This window comes from Pongo pygmaeus, chromosome 20 (genome assembly GCF_028885625.2).
Source record: "Pongo pygmaeus isolate AG05252 chromosome 20, NHGRI_mPonPyg2-v2.0_pri, whole genome shotgun sequence".
Classification (NCBI taxonomy): Eukaryota; Metazoa; Chordata; class Mammalia; order Primates; family Hominidae; genus Pongo; species Pongo pygmaeus.
In genome coordinates, this window is record NC_072393.2 from 42,962,920 (window position 1) to 42,981,754 (window position 18,835).

At 43.2% G+C, this 18,835-nt stretch overlaps 1 protein-coding gene and 1 long non-coding RNA gene across 8 annotated transcripts in view; one reads left to right on the forward strand and one right to left on the reverse strand.

Annotated features, from left to right (window-relative positions):
- Positions 1–7,410: 7,410 nt before the first annotated feature.
- On the reverse strand, positions 7,411–17,123 carry LOC129019591 (uncharacterized). The gene is made up of 3 exons (XR_008495674.2): positions 16,856–17,123; positions 16,108–16,303; positions 7,411–7,842 (listed from the first exon to the last, which is right to left on the reverse strand). It is a non-coding gene; the product is annotated as an uncharacterized LOC129019591 (long non-coding RNA).
- Positions 17,120–18,835, forward strand: part of ZNF793 (zinc finger protein 793) — a 33,611-nt gene continuing 31,895 nt past the window's right edge. For 3 of the 7 annotated variants that reach the window (XM_063657645.1, XM_063657647.1, XM_063657649.1), the window contains exons 1-2: positions 17,370–17,908; positions 18,520–18,658. The gene's annotated coding sequence lies outside the window, so the exon portion shown is untranslated. Of the gene's footprint in view, positions 17,909–18,519; positions 18,659–18,835 lie in introns of all 7 variants that reach the window. The other 4 variants (XM_063657646.1, XM_054462493.2, XM_054462494.2 and 1 more) reach the window with 4 other exon arrangements.

Below are 18,835 nucleotides of genomic sequence, written 5' to 3' on the forward strand. Positions count from 1 at the left end.
CGGGGGGTGTGAAAGGAAACAGGAAGGGAAATGGCATGAGGCTGTTACAGTAGAAGCAGGCGGTAGAGACATAAATTTACTTCAGATAGGTAGGCAGCATACAGAAACAAATACATAGTAACTCTGGATTTTAAAATGGATGCCTAACTTAGTTACTGTGATTATAATCAATGTCCAGCAGAATTTGTTGATAACTTCCCATTTTTATTATATTTTTCTCATTTATAAGTCAATGGAAAAATAAGCAATTAAGAATATCAAGGAAATTGTCTATCACTGTCAAAGAGAGGCTTCAGACATCCATACCTGAATGGTTGAAAATATCAACAGAAACAGAATGGCAGAGTGAGGAAGAGTGCTTGTCCACCACACTCCAATACACTGAAGTGAAAGTTAAAGCAGTAGATAAAAATTAAAACCCGGCTGGGCGCGGTGGCTCATGCCTATAATTCCAGCACTTTGGGAGGCCAAGGTGGGTGGATCACGAGGTCAGGAGTTCAAGACCAACCTGGCCAACATGGTAAAACCCCATCTCTACTAAAAATACAAAAATTAGCTGGGCATGGTGGTGTGTGCCTGTAATCCCAGCTACTCGGGAGGCTGAGGCAGGAGAATTGCTTCAACCGCGACCTGGGAGGCAGAGGTAGCAGTGAGCTGAAATCGCACCACCGCACTCCAGCTTGGACAACAGAGCGAGACTCTGTCTCAAAAAAAAAAAAAAAGCCCTTCTTCTCTTCCCTATTTTGCCTCATTCACTCATTCATATCCTTTAGATAGAGATACTTGTGGAATCTGAGCTATAGCCTACTGTCTCTTTTATTTTTTTTGAGATGGAGCCTTTCTCTGTTGCCCAGGCTGGATACAGTGGCACTATCTCGGCTCACTGCAACCTCTGCCTCCCCAGTTCAAGCGATTCTCCTGCCTCAGCCTCCCGAGCAGCTGGGATTACAGGTGCCTACCACCATGCCCAGCTAATTTTTGTATTTTTAGTAGAGACAGGGTTTCACCATGTTGTCCAGGCTGGTCTCGAACATCTGACCTCGTGATCTGCCTGCCTCAGCCTCCCAAAGTGCTGGGATTACAGGCATGAGCCACCGCGCCTAGCCACATAGTGTCTGAAAGTAGTTAAGGAAATAAAAACTGCCTATCATGTGACTGTGCTGTATAAATCCTATGCTCATGAACAGCTCTGAGGTGAGCTGTATTCACCAGGCAGCCAGTTATTGAACATGGATTATAGACTGGCAAGTGGATACAAAAGCTGGTGAGTGTGAAGTGGTACTACTTATGGGTTTTATTTGCATTTCTCTAATGACTGATGATGTTGCATATCCTTTTGTGTGTGTATTGGCCATTTGTATATCTTCTTTGGAAAAATGATTATTCAAATCCACTTCCAATTTTGAATTGAATTGCCTTTTTATTGTTGAGCTGTAAGAGGTCTTCATATATTCTGAATACAAAGGCCTTGTCAGATACGCTATTTGCAAACATTTTCTTCCATTTTGTAGATTTTCCTTTCACTTTCTTGATAGTGCCCTTTGAAGCAAAAAATAAAAAATAAAAAACAACAAAAAAAATTGTTAATTTTGATATACTCTAATTTATCTATTTTTTCTTTTCTTGTTTGTGCCTTTGGTATCATAGCTAAGAAACTACTAATCTGGCCAGGTGCGGTGACTCACACCTGGAATTCCAGCCCTTTGGGAGGCCATGGCAGGTGGATCGCTTAAGCTCAGGAGTTTGAGACCAGCCTAGGCAACATGGTGAAACCCCATCTCTATACAAAACACAAAAATTAGCCAGGCAGGGTGGCATGTGCCTGTAGCCTGTAGTCCGAACTACTCTAGAGTCTGAGGTGGAAGGATGGCTTGAGCCATGATTGGATAATGGGGGCGTTTTTCCCCATGCTGTTCTCGTGACAGTGAGGGAGTTCTCATGAGTTCTGATGGTTTAAAAGTGGCGGTCTCCCCCGCTTTCTCTCTTTCTCTCCTGCCACCTTATAAAGAAGATGCTTGCTTCCCCTTCACCTTCCACCATAATTGTAAGTTTCCTGACCTTCCAGCCATGCAGAACTGTGAGTCAATTAACCCTCTTGAGTGAAGATATCTCTTTGATATATTGATTTCCTTTTTTTTGGTTTTGTTTTTTTTTTTTTGGATGTCTACCTAGCAGTGAGATGAGATTGCTGGATCGTATGGTAGTTCTGTTTTTGTTTTTCTGAGAAATCTCCATACAGTTTTCTGTAATAGCTGTACTAATTTACATTTCCACCAATGGTGTGTAAGGATTCCCTTTCTTCACATCCTCACCAACACTTGTTACCTTTTTTTTTCTTTTGATAATAGGCATTTTAACTGAGGTGAGATAGTATCTCATTGTGGTTTTGATTTGCATTTCCCTGATGATTAGTGATGTTGAGCATTTTTTCATATACACATTGGCCATTTGTATGTTTCTTTTGAGAAATGTTTACTCGAATCCCTTGCACATCTTAAAATCAGATTTTTTTTTGCCATTGTTTAAGTTCCTTATATATTTTGCTTATCCCTTATTGAATGTTTAGTGTATAAATATTTTCACCCTTACTGTAGGTTTTCTCTTCACTCTACTGATTGTTTTCTTTGCTGTGCAGGACCTTTTCAACTTGATATAATCTCATTTGTCTATTTTTGCTTTTGTCTCCTGAGCTTTTGAGGTCTTACCCAAACAATTTTTGCCCAGACCAATTTGCTGAGCACTTCTCCAGTGTTTTCTTCTAGCAGTTTTATAGTTTTGGGTCTGCCATTTAACTCTTTAATCCATTTTGAGTTTATTTTTATGTATGGTGAGAGATAGGGATGTAGTCTCATTCTTCTGTATATGGATATTCAGTTTTTCCAACACCATTTGTTGAAGAGAGTGTGCTTTCTTCAATGTATGTTCTTGGCACCTTTATAGAAATGAGTTGGCACTAATTTCATGGATTTATTTCTGGGTTCTCTGTTCAGTTCCATCAGTCTGTACATCTGTTTTTATGCCAGTACCATGCTCTTTTGGTTATCATAGCTTTGTAGTATATTTTGAAGTCAGGTAGTGTGACACCTCCAGGTTTGTTCTTTCTGCTCAGGATTTCTTTGGCTATTCAAGGTCTTTTGGGGTTCCATAGTGAATTTTATAATTACTTTTAATATTTTTGTGAAAAGTGTGATTTATATTTTTATAGGTATTGCATTTAATTGGTAGATTCTTTGGGTAATATGGACATTTTAACAATATTAATTGTTCTAATCCATAGCCATGGAATATCCTTTCATGTTTTGGTGTCCTCTTCAATTTCTTTCATCAGTGTTCTATAGTTTTTATTGTGGAGATTTTTCTCTTCTTTGGTTAAGTTTATTCCTAGGGATTTCATTGTCTTTGTAGCCATTGTAAATGGAATTAACTTCTTGATTTCTTTTTTAGATTGCTTGCTGTTAGCGTAGATAAATCCTATTGATTTTTGTGTGTTCATTGTATATCCTGGAACTTTACTGTTTATCAGTTCTAAGAGTTTTTTGGTGGAATCTTTAGGTTTTTCTAAATATAAGATCATTTCATCTGCAAACAAGGACAATTTGATTACTTTCCTTCTAATTTGGGTGTCCTTTATTTCATTCTCTTGCTTAATTGCCCTGGGTAGGACTTCCAGTATTATGTTGAATAAAAGTGGTAAAAATAGGCCGAGCATGGTGGCTCACACTTGTAATCCCAGCACTTTGGGAGGCTGAGGCGGATGGATCATCTGAGGTCAGGAGTTCAAGACCAGCCTGACCAACATGGAGAAACCCCGTCTCTACTAAAAAATACAAAATTAGCTGGGCATGGTGGCGCATGCCTGTAATCCCAGCTACTCAGGAGGCTGAGGCAGGAGAATCACTTGAACCCGGGAAGCAGAGGTTGCAGTGAGCTGAGATTGCACCATTGCACTCCAGCCTGGGCAATAAGAGTGAAACTCTGTTTAAAAAAAAAAAAAAAAGGTAAAAATGGCATCTTTGTCTTGTTCCAGTCCTTAGAGGAAAGGCTTTTAATTTTTCCTGTTCAGTATAATAGCTTTGGGATTACGAAGCCCCTCCCTTCTTGAGGGGTCACCTTTTTAAAAACAAGGGGACCACACCACCACCCAACCACAAAAACCTCCTGAGGAACTCATTTAGACTGACAAGAGGTGCAGAAAGAGGTTAAATAAGGTGCTTGTAACTCCTTTTTCTCCTTCCCCTAATGATAGCACCTAACTGAACACAGTCCATTCAAGCAGAAAAGGAGAGTAATTTGGGGATAGTATTGTTAACTAAAACTGTAGCCTTTATGGAAAATTCACCACTCTTGCACAAACGTCCAGGATCCACATTGCTATCGGGAGTGATTTCTCCTGCATTGCCTCCAGCCTTTCCTAACACGTCCTTTTCTCTTTGTCTTTCATATCTGTGATGGAGCTTCACTCATGTTTGTGTATTCCTCTGTTTCTGCGTGTCTTGAACAAATAAGGTTTTGCAATTAAAGAATGACTGAGGCCAGGCGTGGTGGCTCACGCCTGTAATCCCAGCACTTTGGGAAGCCAAGGCAGGTGGATCACTTGAGGTCAGGAGTTTTTTTTTTTTTTTTTTTGAGACGGAGTCTTGCTCTGTTGCCCAGGCTGGAGTGCAGTGGCGTGATCTCGGCTCACTGCAAGCTCCGCCTCCTGGGTTCACGCCATTCTCCTGCCTCAGCCTCCTGAGTAGGTGGGACTACAGGTGCGCACCACCACGCTTGGCTAATTTTTGTATTTTTAGTAGAGACAGGGTTTCACTGTGTTAGCCAGGCTGGTCTTGATCTCCTGACCTTGTGATTCGCCTGCTTTGGCCTCCCAAAGTGCTGGGATTACAGGTGTGAGCCGCTGCGCCTGGCCCTGGCCAACGTGGTGAAACCATCTCTACTAAAAATACAAAAAAATTAGCTGGGTGTGATGGTGGATGCCTATAATACGAGCTACTTGGGAGGCTGAGACAGGAAAATTGTTTGAACCTGAGAGGCAGAGGTTGCAGTGAGCTGAGATCACGCCACTGCACTCCAGCCTGGGCGACACAGCGAGATTCTGTCTCAAAACAAAACAAAACATATATCCAACCATAGCCATCCTTGGCCTTCTAATTCATGTTGTCTGTTATTTCATCTGTACTTTCCTTTTTATTCTAAGTAGAGACAGGGTTTCACCATGTTGCCCAGGCTGGCCTCAAACTCCTGGACTCAAGCAATCTGCCCCCTTTGGCCTCCCAAAATGCTAGGATTACAGGCATGAGATGCTGCATCTGGCCCCTTTTTATTCTTGAGTGATATCCAGTTCCTCTTTCACTGTATGTGACTTCCTAAGAGCGCTAAATCTTCTGGCTTCCACTGATTTCCATTGAGAGGTCTTTTTTTTTTTTTTTTTTTTTAAATTTTGCAAGCTTCTTTGTTTTTGGTTTCAGCAGATTTCCTCCCATCTTAGTTATGATTTCCTTTTCATTAGCCTTTTTACAAATGTGGTTTTTTTTTTTTTTGAAATGGAGTTTCACTCGTCACACAGGCTGGAGTGCAATGGCATGATCTTTGCTCACTGCTATCTCAGCCTCTGGGTTCAAGCAATTCTCCTGCCTCAGCCTCCTGAGGAGCTGGGATTACAGGCGTGCACCACCACACCTGGCTAATTTTTGTATTTTTAATAGAAACGGGGTTTTACCATGTTGGCCAGGCTGGTCTTGAACTCCTGACCTCGTGATCCACCTGCCTCAGCCTCCTCCCAAAGTGCTGGGATTATAGGCATGAGCCACTGTGCCCATCACAGATGTGTTTCTTGAAAGTATGCCCTTGTCAATTAAAAAAAAAAAAGTACCAAATAACCCAGGAGTTTGAGACCAGTCTGGGCGATATAGAAAGACTCCATCTCTACAAAAAATAAATAAAATTAGCCAGGCATGGTGGGACGTGCTTGTAATCCCAGTCACTTGGGAGGCTGAGGTGGGAGGATCACTTGAGCTCAACAGGTTGAGATTGCAGTGAGCCAAGATGGTGCCACTGCACTCCAGCCTAAGTGACAGAGCAAGACCCTGTCTCAAAGAAAAAGAAAAGAAAAAAGTAATCCGTAGTGAGGATGTTAGGAACTATTATAAAATCATAACTAATGATGGTCAAATGAAATATAAAAATAATAAAAATATATTATTTTCATTTACCAAAAAAGTATGCCTTCTTTTCATCTACCAGTTTTCTAATCTTCCAGTATTTTCTGCACCTTCTGAATCTCTTTTCCTTCCAGGACCCTGATTTAATAAAAGTAAGACTTAATTACTATGTATCTTGTGCCTGTATTAGTTTTTTTCTCCTCATTTTTTTCCTGAAACTCTATTACAGAATTCATGTCCTCTTTTCCACTTGGTTAACTTTTTGTTCCCTGTGTGTAATCTGATCTTTACATCCATTGTCCTTTCTTTTAGTTATTCGAAAGTAATGAAAATCACCATTTGGATTTTTTTTGACAGAGTTTTACTCTGTCACCCAGGCTGGAGTGCAGCAGTGCAATCTTAGCTCACTGCAACCTCCACCTCCTGGGTTCAAACAATTCTCATGCCTCGGCTTCCCAAGTAGCTGGGACTCCAGGCACCTGCCACCACACCCAGCTAATTTTTGTATTTTTAGTAGAGACTGGGTTTTGCCATATTGCCCAGGCTGGTCTTGAACTCCTGATCTCAAGTGACCCACCCGCCTTGGCCCCCTAAAATGCTGGGATTATAGGCATGAGCCACCATGCCTGGCCCATTTTTTTTTTCTACAATAGTTTCAATCCTCTGCCAAAACTAAAATTTTCTGTATGTTTTTATATACTAGGTATAGTTATTTTTTATAAGTGCCATATACTTTAAATCAGTTTTATTGTGGTATGAGTTATGTATGTAGTTTAAAATAAAATAGGCCAGGCACAGTGGGTCACACTGGTAATCCCAGCACTTTGGGAGGCTGAGGCAGGTGGATCACAATGTCAGGAGATCGAGACCATCCTGGCTAACATGGTGAAACCCGGTCTCTACTAAAAATACAAACATTAGCTGGGTGTGGTGGTGTGTGCCTGTAGTCCCAGCTACTCAGGAGGCTGAGGCAGGAGAATCGCTTGAACCCAGGAGGCAGAGGTTGCATTGAGCCTAGATGGCGCCACTGCACTCCAATCTGGTGACAGAGTGAGACTCCATCTCAATAAATAAATAAAAATAAAATAAAATACACCAATCTTAAGGATGAAGTTTGATGAGTTTGGACAAACAAAACTGAAAGTAGAATATGCCCATAAGAAAAACCTCAAACATGAGAATGGGAAGAAACTGGAAAGGCTTTGAGAAACTGTTAATGAAAGCAAAAAGAAAGAACCTTGAAGAAATTTTCTTTTTCACTGTGTTAATTTATTTAATAACTGACAATTTTATTATTATCACCATTTTAAAGATGAGACAATTATAGCATAGAAAATTCAAGTAAATGCCCCGTAACACCAACCCCTCAACCCTGTTTCTTCTTATTTCCTGGACCCTTGGCCATATGCGTGGAATCTGAGAATGGCATCTAGTTGGCTTTAAACTCACACTAATGAAGCTGCAATCTGGAGGTCAGGAAGTTTCAGGAAATTGTTGCTGGTGATGAGTTCACTTAGATGCATATGTCTACTGGTCTAGACATCACTCCACTGCTGAAAAAAGGCATCTACCTCCCTTCTTTATCCAAATCTTATTTGAAAGCATATCTTTGGCAGTAACCAGACTGTCTTTAGGTGACTTTTAGCAAGTTGTCTAGGAAGTGAAATTGTTAGGTTTCCAGCCCCTGAAACAAAGGTAAAAGCACAAAAAGAGGTAGAAATTAGTGCTGATTAGAAATAAACAATATCTAGCACCACATATAGAGGACACAGTGGGAAATAAACCCCATAATCTAAACAGAGGCAAGTACTACAGCTCCTATAAAGACTTTGGAGGTGGGGGTAGGTTCTATGGTGCAATGGTATCTACGTGCCAGCAGATAACAAGGGCTAGTTGTAACTGTAATGTATATTCATATTTCTTGAAGACTCACCATTGTGGGATAAGAGAAGTTGAATGAGGGCCTTGAACCCAAACCAAAGCAACATCCCTAGTTCAAAGCTACTCTGTTTAGATGAATCTGCTTATACTATCTGTTGTTTCTATTTGATCTCATTCATGTGGTTCTATTCCCTTGCATGCTGGATATCTGTGACAACTTGCTGGTCACTGTTCCCGAAAAATTATTTCTGGATGCTCCCTGAGGCATAAAGTGCCTCCAGAGTGGATTCTCATTTACCCCTTCCAGGTATCACCAGTCCAGCCCATCTCAAATTGAGTTCATAATGTGAAATTCCTTAATTTACTGAGCTTTGGAATCCACAGCTTCCCATACCTGGTGAAATATAAAAACGAAAGAAAGAAAAACAGGGCTTTACCTCAGGAAAATCAAACCAGAATTTCTGGAGGTGGAGCCCAAGAATTGGGATTTTAAAAATCTCTTTGGGTGATTTTAAGATGTAGTTAGAATTGAGAGCAACCAGGCCGGGCGTGGTGGCTCACGCCTGTAATCCCAGCACTTTAGGAGGCTGAGGCAGGTGGATCACAAGGTCAGGAGTTCGAGACCAGCCTGGCCAATATGGTGAAACCCCATCTCTACTAAAAATACAAAAATTAGCTGGGCATCGTGGCAGGAACCTGTAGTCCCAGCTACTCGGGAGGCTGAGGCAGGAGAATCGCTTGAACCTGAGAGGCGGAGGTTGCAGTGAGCCGAGATCGCACCGTTGCACTCCAGCCTGGGCAACAGAGAGAGACTCCGTCTCAAAAAAAAAAAAAAAAAAAAAAAAAGAATTGAGAACAACTGGAGATGAGCAGAGTATGGAGATCAGGTCATAAAAAAGGAACATCTAGACTTAAATATTATTTCCTAATATGATCTTTAATTGTGGTCACTTATAGATAGCATTGACCATAAGCAAACAGACTAGAATCTACTGTTTTTTTCTTTTTATTTTCACTTTTTAATATAGAAAAAAAATCAGACATACATAAAAACAGAGAAAAAATATGAATGGATCATCATGTATTAATTACACCGATTCAGCAATTATCAGCAGTTTGCCAATTTGATGTTAAGAAAAATTATCGGCTGGGCGCCGTGGCTCATGCCTGTAATCCCAACACTTTGGGAGGCTGAAGCAGGTGGATCACCTGAGGTCAGGAGTTCAAAACCAGCCTGGCCGACATGGTGAAATCCCGTCTCTACTAAAAATACAAAAATTAGCCGGGCATGGTGGTGTGTGCCTGTAGTCCCAGCTACTCAGGAGGCTGAGGGAGGAGAATCACTTGAACCTGGGAGGCAGAGGCTGTAGTGAGCCGAAATCGCACCACTGCACTCCAGCCTGGACAACAGAGTGAGATGCCGTCTCAAAAAATAATAATAATAAATTATAAAAAACTAGATATATAGAGCACCTTTGACATACCTAACTCCATCTTAGAAAAAGACTCCATTTCATTTTTCATAGAACACTTTGCCAACAAGATGTTTTGCTTAATAAACAAAAAAAAAAGAATAAAGACCGCATCCAACCAGTTAAGCACATGAACAAGCACATTCTTCCACCATCAGTTCTCACCAGAGGACTCTGTGACTATAAAAGATTAGGCCTTCAGCAGCTTGAAACGGTCGTCTTAACTGACACTATCCTGTAGTTACTCATGATAAGAACATGGCATCTGCTGTGGAAGGCTGTGCCACATCAAAAACTCTTTCTTGCAAGACTGATGGACTGCCTAGTCCAGACTAGGACCTCTTTTGTCTTTGCCCATGGACTGGTTCCTTAACCCTTTCTCCTATCTCTTTTTCCTCTTGATATTAAATGTTACTTTGTTGTAGAATGTTTGATCAAGAACATTTATATAGTAAGTACACTATTGGCCAGGCGCGGTGGCTCACACCTTAATCCCAGCACTTTGGGAGGCTGAGACAGGTGGATCACGAGGTCAGGAGTTTGAGACCAGTCTGGCCAACATAGTGAAACCCCGTCTCTCCTAAAACTAGAAAAAAAATTAGCTGGGGATAGTGGCGTGGGCCTATACTCCCAGCTACTCGGGAGGCTGAGGCAGGAGAATCGCTTGAATCCAGGAGGCAAAGGTTGTGGTGAGCCGAGATCACGACACTGCACTTCAGTTTGGGCAACAGAGTGAGACTCTGTCCCCCGCCAAAAAAAAAAAGAAAAAAAACAAAGTACACTATTATATATGCTTTGCAATATTGACTGACTTCTGGAGTATCTTGAATCTGTGTGTCCACGGCTCTGCCTCTGGAGTGAAGGGGAAGTATAAGGAGAATGCCTCCTTGGGAACTCCACATAGCTCATGGCTTTTGTTATTGAACTAGCATCAATAAAAGCCTGACACTGTGGCAAGATACAAGCATGTATGCCCCTGGATATCTCTAACCTTGCACCACTCATGACACTAGGAAATAAGGAAAAAATATTATTTTGTTATCCCGTATATCTTTGCAAAGTCATACTACAGCACAGTCTAACTGTTCTAGGGACTGGTTTTCCCACACTCACCACCATTCACATTTTGGGCCAGATAATCCTTTGTTACAGAGGACTATTCTCTACATCACAGAGTGGCTGGAAGCATTCTTGGCCTCTTCCCACTAGACGCCAGTAGTATCCTACCCCCACCATTCTGAGAACCAAAATTGTCTTCAGGCATTGCCAAACGTCCCCTGGGGCTTAAAACTGCCCCGGGTTGAGAATTCATTGCTCTGGTGTAATGAACCTTTATTTGATTGACTGTTATTTATTAGGATGTAGATCGTGTAAAAATAGATGTTAACTTGCAGACAATTGATGCATTTTCTTTTTTTTTTTTTTTTTTTTTTTTTGAGATGGAGTCTCACCCTGTCGCCCAGGCTGGAGTGCAGTGGCACAATCTCGACTCACTGCAAGCTCCGCCTCCTGGGTTCATGCCATTCTCCTGTCTCAGCCTCCCAAGTAGCTGGGATGGGACTACAGGCACCTACCACCGTGCCCAGCTAATTTTTTGTATTTTTAGTAGAGATAGGGTTTCATCGTGTTAGCCAGGATGGTCTCGATCTCCTGACCTCGTGATCTGCCTGCCTTGGCCTCCCAAAGTGCTGGGATTACAGGCGTGAGCCACCGTGCCCAGCAGACAATTGATGCATTTTCATATATTCATCTGGTATAGCTACAAATTGATTCTGAGCGGAAGAAACAACCTTAAAGGTATGGTTTTATTGCCCTGTAGGGATATTAAATAGTTTTTATATCTACCTTTGCAATCTTATTAGAAAATTCTATTATTTTTCACTAAAAATATGTATATACCTGTTCACTTGGAAATCAATTTCCAATTCCCTTGCTAATACGTGAAATGAATCTTTGAATATCTGTAAAAGAGTTAAAAATTATAAGTTTTTGAAAATTATACTTTGATACTTGTTTCACCCATTGCCCCGGTGCTCTCCCCGCCTCCACATACTCTGAGGACAGGATGGGCTGTGGCCTCTCCTCATCCCAGGCTACTCCCACGATCAACCTTGATCCAGGAGATGGTCACATCCCACTCAGATCCAGAGCACCCTACACTCATGCCAAGATACAGCCCTATTGACACTCAGGCCACAGCCTGGGAAAGATGGCAAGACCCCATCGCTACAAAAAAATAAAAATAAAAATAAATTAGCTGGGCATGGTGGTGTGTGCCAGTAGTCCCAGCTACTTGGGAGGCTGAGGCAGGGGGATCACTTGAGGCCAGGAGTTCAAGGCTGCAGTGAGCCATGATTGTGCCACTGCACTCTAGCCTGGGCAACAGAGTAAGATCCTGTCTCTAAAAAAAAAAAAAAAAAAAAAAAAAAAAAAAACCCAAAAAGCCAAACTAAACCAGACAAAACACCAAAAAATAAAAATAAAAAAAACCCAGCAACAAACTGAAGGGGGCCTGCCCCTCCACACCTGTGGGTATTTCTTGCAAGGTGGAGACGACAGACTGAGAAAAGAAATAAGACACAGAGACAAAGTATAGAGGAAGAAAAGTGGGCCCAGGGGACCCGCGCTGGCCCCAGTCTCTGAGTTCCCTCAGTATTTATTGATCATTATGTTGACCATCTCAGAGAGGGGCATGTGGCAGGACTATAGGGTAATGGTGGGGAGGTCAGCAGGAAAACATGTGAGCAAAGGTCTCTGTGTCATAAATAAGTTTAAGGAAAGGTGCTGTGCCTTGATGTGCACGTAGGCCAGATTTATGTTTAACTTTACAGGAACATCTCAGTGCAGTAAAGAGCAGTATTGCCGCCAGCATGTCTCACCAGCCACAAGGCAGTTTTCTCCTATCTCGGTAAATAGAATGTACGATCAGGTTTTACACCGAGACATTCCATTCCCAGGGACAAGTAGGAGACAGATGCCTTTCTCTTATCTCAACTGCAAAGAGGCCTTCCTCTTTCACTAATCCTCCTCAGCACAGACCCTTTACGGGTGTCGGGCTGGGGGACGGTCAGGTCTTTCCCTTCCCACGAGGCCATATCTCAGGCTATCACATGGGGAGAAACCTTGGACAATACCCAGGCTTTCTTGGGCAGAGGTCCCTGTGGCCTTCCGCAGTGCATTGTGTCCCTGGTTACTCGAGACTGGAGATTGGCGATGACTTTTACCAAACATACTGCCTGCAAACACATTTTTCACAAAGCACATCCTGCATAGCCCTAAATCCATTAAACCTTGAGTCAACACAGCACGTTTCTACAAGCACAGGGTTGGGGCTAGGGTTACAGATTAACAGCATCTCAAGGCAGAAGAATTTCTCTTAGTACAGATCAAAATGAAGTTTCTTATGTCTTCCTTTTTCTACATAAACACAGTAACAGTCTGATCTATTTTTCTTTCCCCCACAACAAACAAACAACACTCAGGCCCAGGTAAGGTCCTTTCTGCTCCAGTGCAGGGAAGCGCTGTGCCTCCTTTTAGGCCAAATTTGGGGCCCTGTATCCTTTTAAATGATGACAGTGTCTAGGGCCACCACATTTAGTTCAAGGCTTGGACCTATAGGCATAAGCTCACTGGAACAGGTGAGAGCTGATGGTCACTGCAGGTTGGGTCAGCCCAGAGCCTTGGAGCTAAGTCTGCCTAGAGCCTCCTTTCTCGAATTCCTCTGCCTAGAGGAATCGCACTGTCATAGGCCATAAATGCTAATGATGACCTTGGCAGAGTCCTATCTTTCTGCAGACTATGATAAAGTTCTGTTACTTCTTTTCTCACTCCCTCTCTGTTCCCTGGCCCACATCATTACTTAATACTCTGAATAGTATGCTTTTTCTTTTAAAAATGAAGGTATAATTTACATATAATAACACAAATAAGTGTTCACTTTGATGAGTCTTGACAATTACATAGGCCCATGAAACTACCACCTAAAACAAGACATAGAACATTTTCCTCACCCCCTAAATTATCTTCAAAGTCATAGCCCCAGCCAGGCGCAGTGGCTTACGCCTGTAATCCCAGCACTTTGGGAGGCTGAGGCATGCGGATCACTTGAGGTCAGAAGTTTGAGACCAGCCTGGCTAATATGGTGAAACCTCATCTCTACTAAAAATACAAAAATTAGCTGGGCGTGATGGCGCATGCCTGTAATCCCAGCTACCTGGGAGGCTGAGGCACGAGAATCACTTGAACCTGGGAGGAGGAGGTTGCAGTGGGTCGAGATGGAGATCTCACCACTGCACTCCAGCCTGGGAGACAGAGCGAGACTCTGCCTCAGAAAAAAAAAAAAAAAAAAATAGCCCCTGGAGTCAACTGCTTTCTGATTTATAACTCAATAGATCTGTTTTGCCTGTTCTTGAGTTTCTCATGAATGGAGTCCTAAAGTGTGTACTCTTCTTTTACCTGTTTCCTCTTTCCATGTGTACTCCTTCCCCAATCAGAGGTCAGCTCCTTCAGTAGCCTCTATTTTTACTGGAGTACTCAGTCTTCTTTTTCCCAATTCAGTCCCTGAGATATATTTAGGTTCTAATAAATTTTGGGTAAAATTTAATAATGATGCTAATGATCCTTTACTTTTGAATAACACAGAAACATCCAGCTCTGAATCCTTGTTGCTTTATTTACTCACTGAATGATTACGGACAGGTCACCTCACCCCTGTGTTGCGGTTTCTTTTGAAGCATGATGATAACACTATCCTTACAATGTTTGTGGCAGTCTTTAATGTTATTCCAAAATATCTCCAGCTCTCCCCATCCCAGAATTATGGTAGGATTATATGTCTGCTATCACACTCCTGGGTGGCCATGTGACATCTCAATGAGTAGTGAATGGAAATGACGTGTATAGTTTTTGAGGCAGAACGTTTAATTCCCAGCAAAAGACCCTCAAAGGCTCTCTTTCCCTCGGCCTTTATGAGTGACAGTTTAGCAGTTGTGGCTGCTTTATTGGTCTAATCCTAGAATGAGAACAGCCCTTGAAGTGAGCAGGCCAATGATCAATCAGGCATTTAATAGGCACTTTATAAATACTCATTTTACTTCAATATTATTATTTTTGTGTTTTTGGAGACAGAGGCTCACCCAGGCTGGAGTGCAATGGCACAATCTTGGCCCACTGAAACCTCCACCTCCTGGGTTCAGTGATTCTCCTGCCTCAGCCTCCCGAGCAGCTGGAATTATAGGCATCCACCATGCCGGCTAATTTTTGTATTTTTGGTAGAGACGGGGTTCCAACATGTTGACCGGGTTGGTCTTGAACTCCTGACCTCAGGTGATCTGCCCACCTTGGCTTCTCAAAGTGCTGGAATTACAGGTGTGAGCTACCACGCCCAGCCTAAATGGTGATTTTAAAGTAATTACTATAATCACTTCAAAGTGTTGTCATATAAACCACTTATATTAAATCAAATGAAGCAAGGACCCTTGACCTCTTTGTTAAATTTTAAAAATCTAGCAGAGCCATAGGCCTTTAATTTTTCCATCACAAGGAAGAAGAGGAAACTGGTAATAATCTCCTCTGACAGAATAATCTCACAAGTTTAGGAACTTTATTTAAAGAATTCAGAAATGGGGTTGGGCATGGTGGCTCACACCTGTAGTCCCAGCACTTTGGGAGGCCGAGGCGGGCGGATCACCTGAGGTCGGGAGTTCAAGACCAGCCTGACCAACATGGAGAAACCCCGTCTCTACTAAAAATACAAAATTAGCCTGGCATGGTGGCGCATGCCTGTAATCCCAGCTACTCAGGAGGCTGAGGCAGGAGAATCGCTTGAACCCAGGAGGCAGAGGTTGCAGTGAGCCAAAATTGCACCAATGCACTCCAGCCTAGGCAACAAGAGAGAAACTCCGTCTCAAAAAAAAAAAAAAAAAAGAAGAAATGTCAATTGTAGCATTTTAACACAGCATTGAAGTTACCTATTGATGCATAGCAAATTACCCTAAACTCAGAAGGTTAAAACAACAAACATGTACTATCTCACACACTTTCTGAGGGTCAGGAATATAGGAGCTGCTATAGCTGAGTGCTTGTGACTGAGTCTCTCACGCAGTTGCAGTCAAACTATTGGCAGGTGCTGCAGTCATCTCAAGGTTTGACTGGGGCTGGGAAATGTGCTTTTTAGGGTGACCCACTTGGTTATAGGAAGGCCCCAGCTCCTCCCAGGCTATTGGGTGGAGGGCTTAGTTCCTCGCTACATGGGCTTCTCCATAGGCTGTCTCGGTATCCTCATGACATGGCAACTAACTTCTCTCAAAGTGGGGGCAGCAGCCTTTAAGATAGAAGTCAAGGTGCCTTTTATTATATTTAATCTCAGCAGTGACATCTATCACTGCTACTGTATTCTATTAGTCTCACAGTCCAACCCTGGTACAATGTGGGAGGGAACTACATAAGAGTGTGAATAGTAGGAGGTAGGAATCATTGGGAAACATTTTGCAGGTCAGTTATTGTATCAGTTGCTAGGATGACCAGTTGGAATTAGGATTTTTTAAAAAAGCAATTTTCATAAGACAAGGCAATCTTTTCTAGAGATGTTCCAATACCTGTGATATGCAGAGCACTGAGTTAGGTGGTATTCAAGGCAGGCCTGTAGTGAATGCTGTTGGTACCCAGCCACCACCCCTGAGCAATCATATGCAGACCGCTGGCTTCTTAACTGCAGGCACCTACAGACTCAGCCTAAGACCTTCCCACGAGGCAGGCTGGAAGTGAGGGAGCTTTAACACCTCTGGAGTGGCCCTAAAACAACGAGGAAGAGAGATGGTGTAGACATATGTCAGTTTCATCGGCCTGGTGGTTGTGACAACTTGGAAGTGGTTTCTACACAATCCCCCAGAGGTCCCAAGCTGACTGAGCCCTCATTGATCACAGAGTTAATCTGCCACCTATGCACTATATATTCGTTCCCATCTTTCCCGTCTCACTTCTCCATCCCCCACCTACCAAATAAACTGCTTGCACTCATATTCTTCCCTCAGCTCGGCTTCTCGGGCAAGCCTCCTTAGGTAAAAACGTTGCCTTCAACATTTCCTTTCCATTATGCGCTGAGAACTCAGATCTCTTCCCGCTGCGGCAGCCCCGCCCTTTCCTTGCGGCTCCGCCCTTTCCGTGAAGTCACGCCTCTCCATAGGCTGTCTCTGTCTCCCTAAGAGAAGAGCGAGTCTCCTCGCTGCTCTCTAACTCCTACAGCTGGCTCAGAAAAAGTTTCACATTGTCATAGGGGAGCTCCTCCTAGGAGAGGCTGCACCCATTGCACGTAAGAAGCAGTAAAAATGTACGCGGCCATCTTACCAGGCTGCTGGAGACAAAGAAAGCTCAGCTTTGATGTCTGGGCGCCGCCATGTTGGCCACAGGAGGTTTTGGCATCTGAGATGCTGAGTTAACAGCAGAGACGACATCTCTGTTTAGGGATCCAGGGACACTTGCTTCTCCTTGTCCTAAAATAGCCTTATCTTTTGGACTAGCAAAGGGCTTAATCAATTTACCGCACAGTTTTAAACATGGCCGCCCCCAGTAGGAGTCATGTGGGCGTCGCCATCATACCTCCAATTACAGCTTTGAGAAACCCAGAATCCTGTTCACTGGAAGGTTGCCGGGTGGCGGCTGACAGCCTCAAAGTCGCAATTGAGTCTGCGCACCGGCCATTCAGGATGGGACGACCTTATACCGCGGTGAGGCGGCGTGGCAGGACGACCAATTTCAGATTCAGGGCGCGGATGCAGCATAAATGGGAACGGACGGTTTGAGAAACGGTCAAACCTGGGGACCAGTGGAGGATAGTGAGCTGCCTACTACGGTGGCCGAGTGGGTCAGTTATGGGTGCCCGTGAGGGTCAATGACAAGAGGACTGAGGGGTTAAGAGAGTGGGCGTCTGAGCCTCGCGGGGCCTCAGTGGTGCCGGGTAGAGGTTTGCGGGAGTCAGTGGCACGGTCTCTGAAGAAGATGTATTGGGAGTGTGTGGGAATCAATAAATGCTAGTTCTGTGAAATGTCTTGATTTTCAGGGTGCATAGGGGTCAGTTATAGTGGTCTTCATGGATCTGGGGTCAATTGGGATTTTTCAGATGGGGAGCTTTAAGATTAATGATCGGAGCCCGAGAGGATCAGTGATCGGAAGTTCTAAGTTCTGTGGGCAGTAATAGTTCGGGTACTGGAATTGGTGATTGTGGAAACTTTGGGGTTCAATTATGAGGGGGTCAGTGGTGATGAATGTTTGGAGAAATGTTTTGGGCCATCGGTGATTGAGACTTACTTCATATCATCGGTGGAGGATCGGAGAGTATTAACGATTGGACTTTTGTAGATCAAGGAATGGAGAATAGAGTCAAGTGTGCTTATCTTAAAGGTACGCCTCAATGAGGCTCAGTGATTCGGACTGTCACTTGTGGGTGGGGGGTGGGACTGTGAGAATCAACAATTGACCCTCAGTGGATGGGATATCATTGGCGATCAGTGTGGGTTCATGATTGGGGGCTGTGTAATTTCACTGGCAATCAGATCGGATCAGTGTTCTTTGTAGTTACTGACCAGTAGTCTCTCCTGGTCAGATTTGAACATTCGGTAGTATCAGTGACTATGAAAACCTCTGAGGGTTGGAGATTGGAGGACACTATGTGTGTCTGATTAGGAGGCTTATAGGGGTTGGTGTTGACGGTCCTGAAATATGGAGATTGGGGACGGGAAAATCACAGATTTGAGGCTGCAAGCCTGCATAATGGGAACACATTTCAGTCAGGTGACACTCCCTAGCTGAATAGCAGCCAGTTCCTCCCAACCAAGGCCCATCTCAAAACTCTTTTTTGAACCCACACCCTTTTTATTGTTCTCTACAATAATGAAAATAATTTGAAAGGATCGCGTGCTAAACTTATCTAAAGTAACATGTTACTAAAGACGTGGCTTCTATTGTTCTTGTTAGGGATCTAATGCATATTTTTTCCTAATGTTTCCTTTAAGGTTCTTTCTGGCAAAGGTAATGACATACGCATCTGTGACAGCATCCCAAGAGTGAGCCTGGTTTCTGGAAATCCATTCTGACTCTGCGACTGCGGGGATGGATGTGACCTTGCCCGTGGTTAGAAAACAAATTTACTGAGTAAGTATCTAAAATGATAATGTAAGCTGTGTGCCGTGGTCCATGCCTGTAATCCCAGCACTTTGGGAGGCTGAGGTGGGTGGATCATTTGAAGTCAGGAGTTACTGGCCTGGTCAACATGGTGAAACCCTGCCTCTACTAAAAACACAAAAATTAGCCGGGCGTGGTGGCAGGCGC